Raw genomic sequence first — 8,369 nt, forward strand, 5'->3', positions numbered from 1 at the left:
TTATTTGTATGTATAGTATGTTTAAATACTGTGACATTTTATGAAGGACTCTACAGAGCTATTTCTTGTATATAACCTTATGATGTTTGTTTCATTTAATGGTGTATGAATTTAGGCATGTTTTGAGTTCTGTATAATGATTATTGAATGATGAGATTGTTTTATTTGAAGTTTATTTTATGGTTTTTGCTTTATATTCTACTGAAGGATAATTGCATTGTACGTATAATATTTTTCTTTGTTTCATGAGGATTTACATTATGCTATTGACATGAGTGTTATTATGTTGTATTCTTTAATTTATTGAATAAAATCTTTGATTAAAAGGTTTCATTTTTATACAATACATTAACCCTCTGTTAAAGGGTTTTATTTTTTGTGCAGCTACTACCAAGATTAAGATATTCATTATTATTTTTTTGTACTTTTAATGTAGAAACATGTATTATGAATGATGAAATATTTTTGTTTTATTATAATGTATCATTGTAATTTAAATTCTGCACTGAACTCCATTGTTAACAAGTTTCTTAGTGTGTACCTGTATCTGTATTAATGGGTTTAAATAATGCATTTTAATCGTTGTTAAAAGGTTGTTTTGTCTTTGTTACATATACATGTGTACTGTAATGAAAGAAGGCTACAGCACTCCTTGATTAATTTATATTTGTAAATGTAATAGGTTTTAAAATTACAATTGATGTCAGCTTGAGGACAAGCCTTAAACAGGGGGTGGGGTAATATGCAGGCATATCATACATCTTCTACCTTCTTTTAATTAAATAATTAAAGAATTTCCTTTCTTCTAGGTATGCACATGTTTTGCATAACACATGTTCAAGACAGTTTTTAAGTTAATTTCACTCTAGCTACCTCTCTTCTTCTTCATTCACATGTAAATACCACCAGGTCTGCCCATCATTGGTATAGAGGTAAAGCTGCTCCTTTTGAATGAAGGTCAACAGCAGTATTCTCCAATGTTCAGTAGAGTAATACCTCAAGGTTTCAACCTCCCAGTGTTTGAATTGGAATGACCAGTCATGTGGGTAATGCTTGTTACTCTGGGTAAATCTAATGTTACAGATCCAAATATGTAACATGAGATTTAAACATTCTGGAACATCTTCTTGAGTGAGTTAGTCAATTTGGAAACAAGTCTTGAAGGAGTAGGATGAATCTGATAAATTTATAACTCTAGTAAAGGCAACAGTCCAATGTATAACACAAGTATACGCATTGTGTTTGGTATATTAATAATTTTTGTTTTCATTATATATCATATGTTATGTTCAGTGCGTTTATTTCTTAGCACAATATCAGTTAGTTTTAGTGAATTTTAGAATTATTTCATAGTTTTAAAAAATATAAGAGAATAAAATATATTGCTTACAAATAAAAAATTATGTTTCTTCAATGTGAATCAGAGGATAGAAATATATCTTGGGAGACAACAATTGTTGATTGATTCAAACATCTGGTATGAAGTGACAATCCAGGGTACATACAAGTACAATACTGTGTTTCGTGACTTGATTAAATAATAAAGATTGTTTTACATCAGGTGTGCAGTCTGCTTATATGCTTAGCTTAAAACTCAGTAATTCAGATTTATTTCATAATCAGTACTCCCATTGTAAAGTGGGCCTATATAATACTCATACAGAAATCAGTTTCACCTGAGAATACCACAAAGTAGATAGGAATGAAAAAATTTGGTGCTGTGACCACAGGACGTATTGCAGAGTTTTTGTTTTGTACATATTGGCTCTTATTTGAACCATCGAGTTCATAAGTTTAAATAAAAAAGCTTTTATTTTAGAACGACACATTTCCAAAGTATAAGTACTCTCAACCAGGAGGGAGAGTTTGTTATGGAAAGAGATGGTTGTATGAGAGAAAAAGAGAGAGAGGTGTCAAGTCCAAGCAAAGTCCTTTCATGGATATATAACTTTTTCCAATGCTGCAAAAGCTCCTGAGATTGATCAGTCTAGAAAAACATACTCAGTAAGATTGGGCAATGTTTGGTGCACCCAGACCAGCAGAATACTTCAGTTCCTGTTTTGGTCAAGACCACCCAAGAAGGATTGGAAGTACTGTTGACATCTGATATTTTCCAATTAGAGCTATTGTGCTGGTAAGTGAAACAGTGGGTACCTACTGGTAAACACTGTGAACCATAGAGCAGTATGAGCCTTTTCAAGATGGAAGGTATCCTTCAATGATAAAAATGGCTTACAGTGAAACCTGGAGTTGCACAAGGTTATATGGTGAGTCGCCATGAGTAGCTCATTACCCTGCCACCCAAGACCAGAAACTGCCCCCCCCCCCAAGTGCTGGAGTCTCTGAGAATCTTAATTGCCCTGTACTTACAATATTGGCCAGGAATTGGCTGAAAATCCACAGGTTCCTATGAACAAAGCAAAGCAACCACATTGAAATAAAGCCATGTCAAGGGTAAATAAACAATCTACACATCCTGACGCTGTAATGCATTTGCTCTGATTTTTAGTAAACGGGTAGAGCTATTCATATTTGGTTATGGGGTTATATATCACAGCCTATGTTTATGATGCTCTTCACCTAGATGTTGCCTGGGATAAGAGAATTGGAGCGTCTGCTTTGCTCTTGGTCAGGTTGGAAACTACTGCACTGCAGATCAGAAAAGGTGGCAGGACTATCACTCCCAGCCAATGGATTAGTAGATGCCAGACAACCAACATCACCTGTACTGTGCTGAGCAGCAAAGCAGGTACATTTATTGGTACTGTCCAACAACTCAGCAGGCCCAGAACAATTAGCAGTAAGTGGTAAATGCTGCTTTAAATGCTTAGGAAAAGTTATGGGGCATGGATCTGCCTGGGGCACCGGTTTGGGAGAGCACAATGAATTACTTACACTGGAGAGTTTAGTAATTATCTCAGTTCTCTCAGAGCTTCGTGGAGTTTGATATGTACCTGTGAGAAAACAAGGTCGAGAAGTTGAGTTTATTGTGGAAATAAAAGCTGTTAGAACACTGGATGGCATCACAATATATCAAGCCTTCCAAGTGAGATCATCACTTTACCTAATGATTGCAGACTTAATTCAGTCAAATTGCAATAGACTAAACTAGCGTAAAAGTAGATTCCCAACTCTATCCCTTACAGAATGAAGGTGGCTGTCTCTGATCTCGAATCTGATATTGGCATCATTTGGATGGATGTACTATGGAAATTATCCAACAATTTTGTCTGTGCAGTTGGTGAAATGATGTTCCATGGAAAATTTATCCAGTGTAATCGAGGTCAAAACCAGAGAGAGTGGACTCTATAAGTGTATGTACCTCAATGAATTCAATGGTGAAATCTATGCACTAGTAATATGTAATTAGTTTATAGAAGCCATGCTGAAATAAGCTGGTTCCTGTCTACAAAGTGAACAGTATTAGCTTGGACAGTTATCTGTCCAATAAAGGACAAAATCCCAGTGTAGCAATTGTTTATCTAACTGTATGCTGGATTGATAAGCAGAGTGAAAGTAACTAAGGCTTGTGGTAACACCCGGGTTACATCCATCACACAGTAACTGAAAGCAAGAATGCAGCTACCAACACATCTGTGGCTAATGATTGGGGATAGTGCAAACAATGCAGCAAAAACAACTCATCAACTTGTTTCGTGAATATGCCTATGTATTTATGGGATCAGATGGCTGACTGAGGCAAATAATGATGACTCAGCAAAACATAGGTACAGATGATGCACATGTGATAAAGTGATTACTGTGCAGGCTTTCTTGAATCACTAAGGACATTTCCAGTGCTGAAATACTATGGATAGTGAAGGATAGAGTCATATAACCTCCAGAGAGAGCTTGATCATCTCTAGTACTAATTGTCAGGAAGAAGGAAGGTATACCACGATTCTTTATTGATATTAGATGGGTGAAGTCAGTAACTCTCATTGTCACCTTTCCATTACTATGGAAAGATGAATGTGTGGATGCATTAAAAGGTTATTTTAGGTTTAATACTTTGAATTTGGCATATAAATATTGGCAAATAGAACTGGATGGCATGAACAGACTTTTTAGTATGAGAGATAACTTTAATGAGTTTTGAATCATGCCGTGTCGCCTGTGTAATGCACTTACTACTTACAAGATACTAATATTGCTTGCACTGAAGTGACTGCAATGGGAGAGATATCTTGTGTAGGTCAGTGATGTTTTTGTGTTGCATGGTATGTTTGCGTCTGTGGCTGAGATCCTAAAAATTACATTCCAGCATACAGATAACGCATGTTTGAAACTGAAACCTAGAGAGTGCCTGCTCGTGTGCACAGAAGTGGAATTTTGTGGTCACATTTTAGGAAAAATGACGTTTCTATGGGCCTTGATAAGATGACCACTGTAAGAGATTGACCTCAACTTATGACCAACAAAGACGTTTGCCAGTTTTATAGGTTTTGTATCGTATTATTGACAATTTATGGTCAAATTTTTCAAAATAGCAACATCATTCTCTGCTTTCATTAAAGACGAAACACACTTTGAATGGAACAAGAAATTTGACCAAATATTCTGATACTGTATAACAAAGAAAGAACTTGTGTGGTAAGAGATTCACTCTCTGGGTCTAGGTGGACCATGCTTAGCTGAAGTAGCTAACGAAACTTTAAAAATCTGGAAAGGATGATAGCGCATTGAATAACACTGTTGCAAGAATATAATTTTCTCATAGTGCATCATACAGCAATACTATCTCGTCTTATAATGAGACATTGTTCATTCATGGAATGTCCTGATCTTGGACACTGTCTGAGAGTTAAGACCATAACCACTTCTGCCATAGCAATGTCAAACCATGAAGTATAAGATTCCACTAGTGGATCAATGTCACAATTAACACTTTGGGAGCTCTGGGGTGAGTGACTGCAAGACCCAGATCTAGCATAGGTGTTACTTACCATGCAGCAAGGTAAATTACCAGAATTAATAAAGGAGCATAGCATGGATGCACATAACTTGTGGGACTTGTATGGTTAATTACAAATACGGGAAGGCGTGATGTGCTATAAACCTCCAAGCTGTGAGTGTGATAAGATTGTTCAGACTTTGCTTGGCACAAAGTATGGAGAGAACCAAGACATTTTGCACTTTACTTAACATCAACCCTTTCGTGATGTGTAGCCCTTTAAAACCTTTTCTGTACAAGTCACTGTGTTACAGTCAAAATTTAATTAAATACATTTAATATCATTGAATATAAATTAAACTAATATTATAACATATGTTTGGATTCGAAAGTTTATGTAATCTAAGTTTAAGTCCTTTATTTCACAATAAACCTTTCAAAATTTGAGGTGTGTTGTCATGTGACCAACGAGCTATGAAAATTCTTTACTTTGTCTCTCTCTAGTAGTTAACTAGGGGTACGTCTAGACAATAAGATGCTCACGTAACCTTTTGACTCGTTCATTTTAAAGTTCCCTGAATGGATACAATTGAAACAAGTGATAATTTTTTCAATTCCTGACAGTTGCCAAACCCACCTTTCACAAATTTGTTTCAGATTTATAGATAAATAACATTTTTATTAGAAAGACGTAATCAGAATAATGTCGTTCTTTGTGAACAAAATACTTATAAACTTGGAAAATATTTTACGAGGTTTTGTGAGGAATGCATAGATTTACTGTATTTTTGTTACATAAATGTCCTTCCCTAGTCAAGTGGGTGATAATTTCATTCGCCCATGTTTAAAGGGTTAGGTACATGTTCTTCTGGCCAAATTCAAGTCTAGATGTTTGACACTGGTGTTAATACTGTATGGTATGTGTCACCAAGAGAAAGAACCACTCAAGACATGGTTAACTTCAACAGAGAATTTTTGGTCTTCTACTGTAGAGGATAGCCCTGGATGTCATTGATCTCCTTTATGAGATTGAGAGAGGTTTTTTGTCTATGTCTCAAGTCATACTAATTTACCTGATACCGGAGAAAGAGCTGAAAGTACTTATTTGACTGTCTATGTTGAGGCAGATGAATAATTGCTGGAGTTAGACATGTCAAACAGCTCCAATAGTCGGCCTGCTCACCAATGTCAATCTCGTGATAGATATTGGTGTGGCCAGTTGGTCATTACTAGCTAGGACAGCCACTGGTTAACATGATCCCTAGCTGAATAGAAGTGTAGTTCATTGCTTTAGCTATTAGGCGGTATTGTAAGATACAGAGTACCAGTACTTTGTAGGGTTACCAATCGATCTTCACAGTTACAACAGTTGTTTGATTAAGGAACCAACAGCAGAAAGGGTTATGTGACCCTTACTATCTGAGCTGTCAGGTGATATTGTAAGATATGATGTATGCACTACATTGTAAAGTTACAACTCAATTATTACAGTTAGGATGATTTGTTGATTATTAGCTTCACGGGACCAAAAGAGTTTAGCCACATTTTCTTCCTAAGCTACCAAGAAAAGATTCACTTAATAAGATGACTCTCAGATACTGAACAAAAGCTGCTTAATTTACTTTATAAATAACTGTGACTAAAAGAGCTTGGCAACTCTTGTTTCCTGAGGCAGTGAGTGAATTTTTTTTATGTGAAATGTTGCTCAACATTTTGAAAAAATCATTCCATGATCTAGCTCAGTAGAAAGAACTTTACTGAGCATGCTGCCTTAAACTTATTTGATTCTTACCTATATACTGTTACGTATTAGAATTTCAAATGGTCTGAAATTGAGTTAATTGATAAATTTAAATTTAGTAGTTAAATTGTACTTTGGATTTAGTAGTTAAGTAAAAGCTGATATATAGTCAGTTTACGATATTTGCCAACAAGACTGACACACACACACAGTTTTCTTTTATACAAATACGTTTTAATATGCACACAACAATAAAACTTACAATAACAGTTATTACAAACAATGATTTATAACAGTTTCACAAACTTAAAAGAAATATAAAGTCTTCTTTCTAGTTTGGAACTTCCTTGATATCTTATCGAGGGTTTACGATGAGAGAGCTGATATAGGTACCATTCATTTAGTATAGAGCTAGCTAGCCCTGTAGTTTTCGCTGATCACACTCCGATTACAAGTCGAGTTTCACCGATGACGTTAGGCAATGTTTTCGTAAAAGTACTAATGTCCGATGTGAATCCACTAAAGTTAAATGGTTTGTAATGTTCGAAATTTATAAATATTCCTGGTCAAATATCTGAAGTTTTCCGATTGATAAGCTTTATATTAATCAATTATAACTACCGAAGTTTATAGCAAACTAGTAATAGATATTCTCCTTGGCGCGCATCGCGTTGGTTATATTTATAGGCGAGAGGAGGTGTTCTAGAAATTTCAGTTTTACGTAACAATACAAATTTAAGTGTTTATGTACACACATATATTGTTGATTCCTACTCTCGAGAATCTTCTACAACTTTGGAGGATAGGCGGGAGTTTCGCAATACATACCTAACACTACAGCTATGCATGTTTTTAAATATAAACTTAATATAGACAACGTCGATATTAAAATAAATATATAATAACAAATTTGTTACAATACACAAGCAGAAAGTGATTCTATATGTATCAAGAAGGTTGTGTTTACCTTCAGTGTATATTGAGAACTTAAGATACAGTGGTGACAGCATGGATATTAATTCTGAGTGATGAGATTTTTATCTAAAATTCTCTATTTGGCCTAATTTTGCCATTTACGTGGCTTTTTAGCGTAACCAAAAATTTTACCAAAGTAATTGATGTGGAAATTAAAGGCAATCTGTTGTAAACTACTAGAGTATTTGACAATGTTTACAATAAAGTTTAAATACACACTAATTGAACAATGGCAAATTTAAATGGAAATTAGTTTGACATTTCATATGTTCTTTTCATTCTAATGCAAGTTTGTGGGAGAAACAAATACTCTGCTTATTTTGTAATAGAAGCTCCAATTCCTTGAATGGCATATGATGTCAGAATGGGGTTCAACTTAAAGTGATCTTCAAATGTGTTGAAGTTTGTCAATCTTTGGATTAATAAACTTTCCAGAATTCTTCTTTTGACATAATTTGTACTTTTATCTATTAGATTGGCTGATTCCCAGCATATTTTATGATATAATTCTCTTATGTGTAAAAAAATAGCATTATTTGATTGACCATTTTTGGTAAGCACACAGTTTTACTACAAATTCGCTTAATACTGTTTCAGTACATAAGGCAGTATTAACACATGAAAATGCAAGTTGTAGGTGCACAAGGGGGAAGCGGAAACTAACATCCATATGGTAGAAACTTTATAAACCACTCGAAAAAGTAGTAGCAAGCTTGTAAGTGAAAGATGGTTCATAAAACAATATACACTGAGTGGTCA

The sequence above is a fragment of the Limulus polyphemus genome, unplaced genomic scaffold, assembly GCF_000517525.1.
Source record: "Limulus polyphemus unplaced genomic scaffold, Limulus_polyphemus-2.1.2 Scaffold0, whole genome shotgun sequence".
NCBI classification, from domain to species: domain Eukaryota; kingdom Metazoa; phylum Arthropoda; class Merostomata; order Xiphosura; family Limulidae; genus Limulus; species Limulus polyphemus.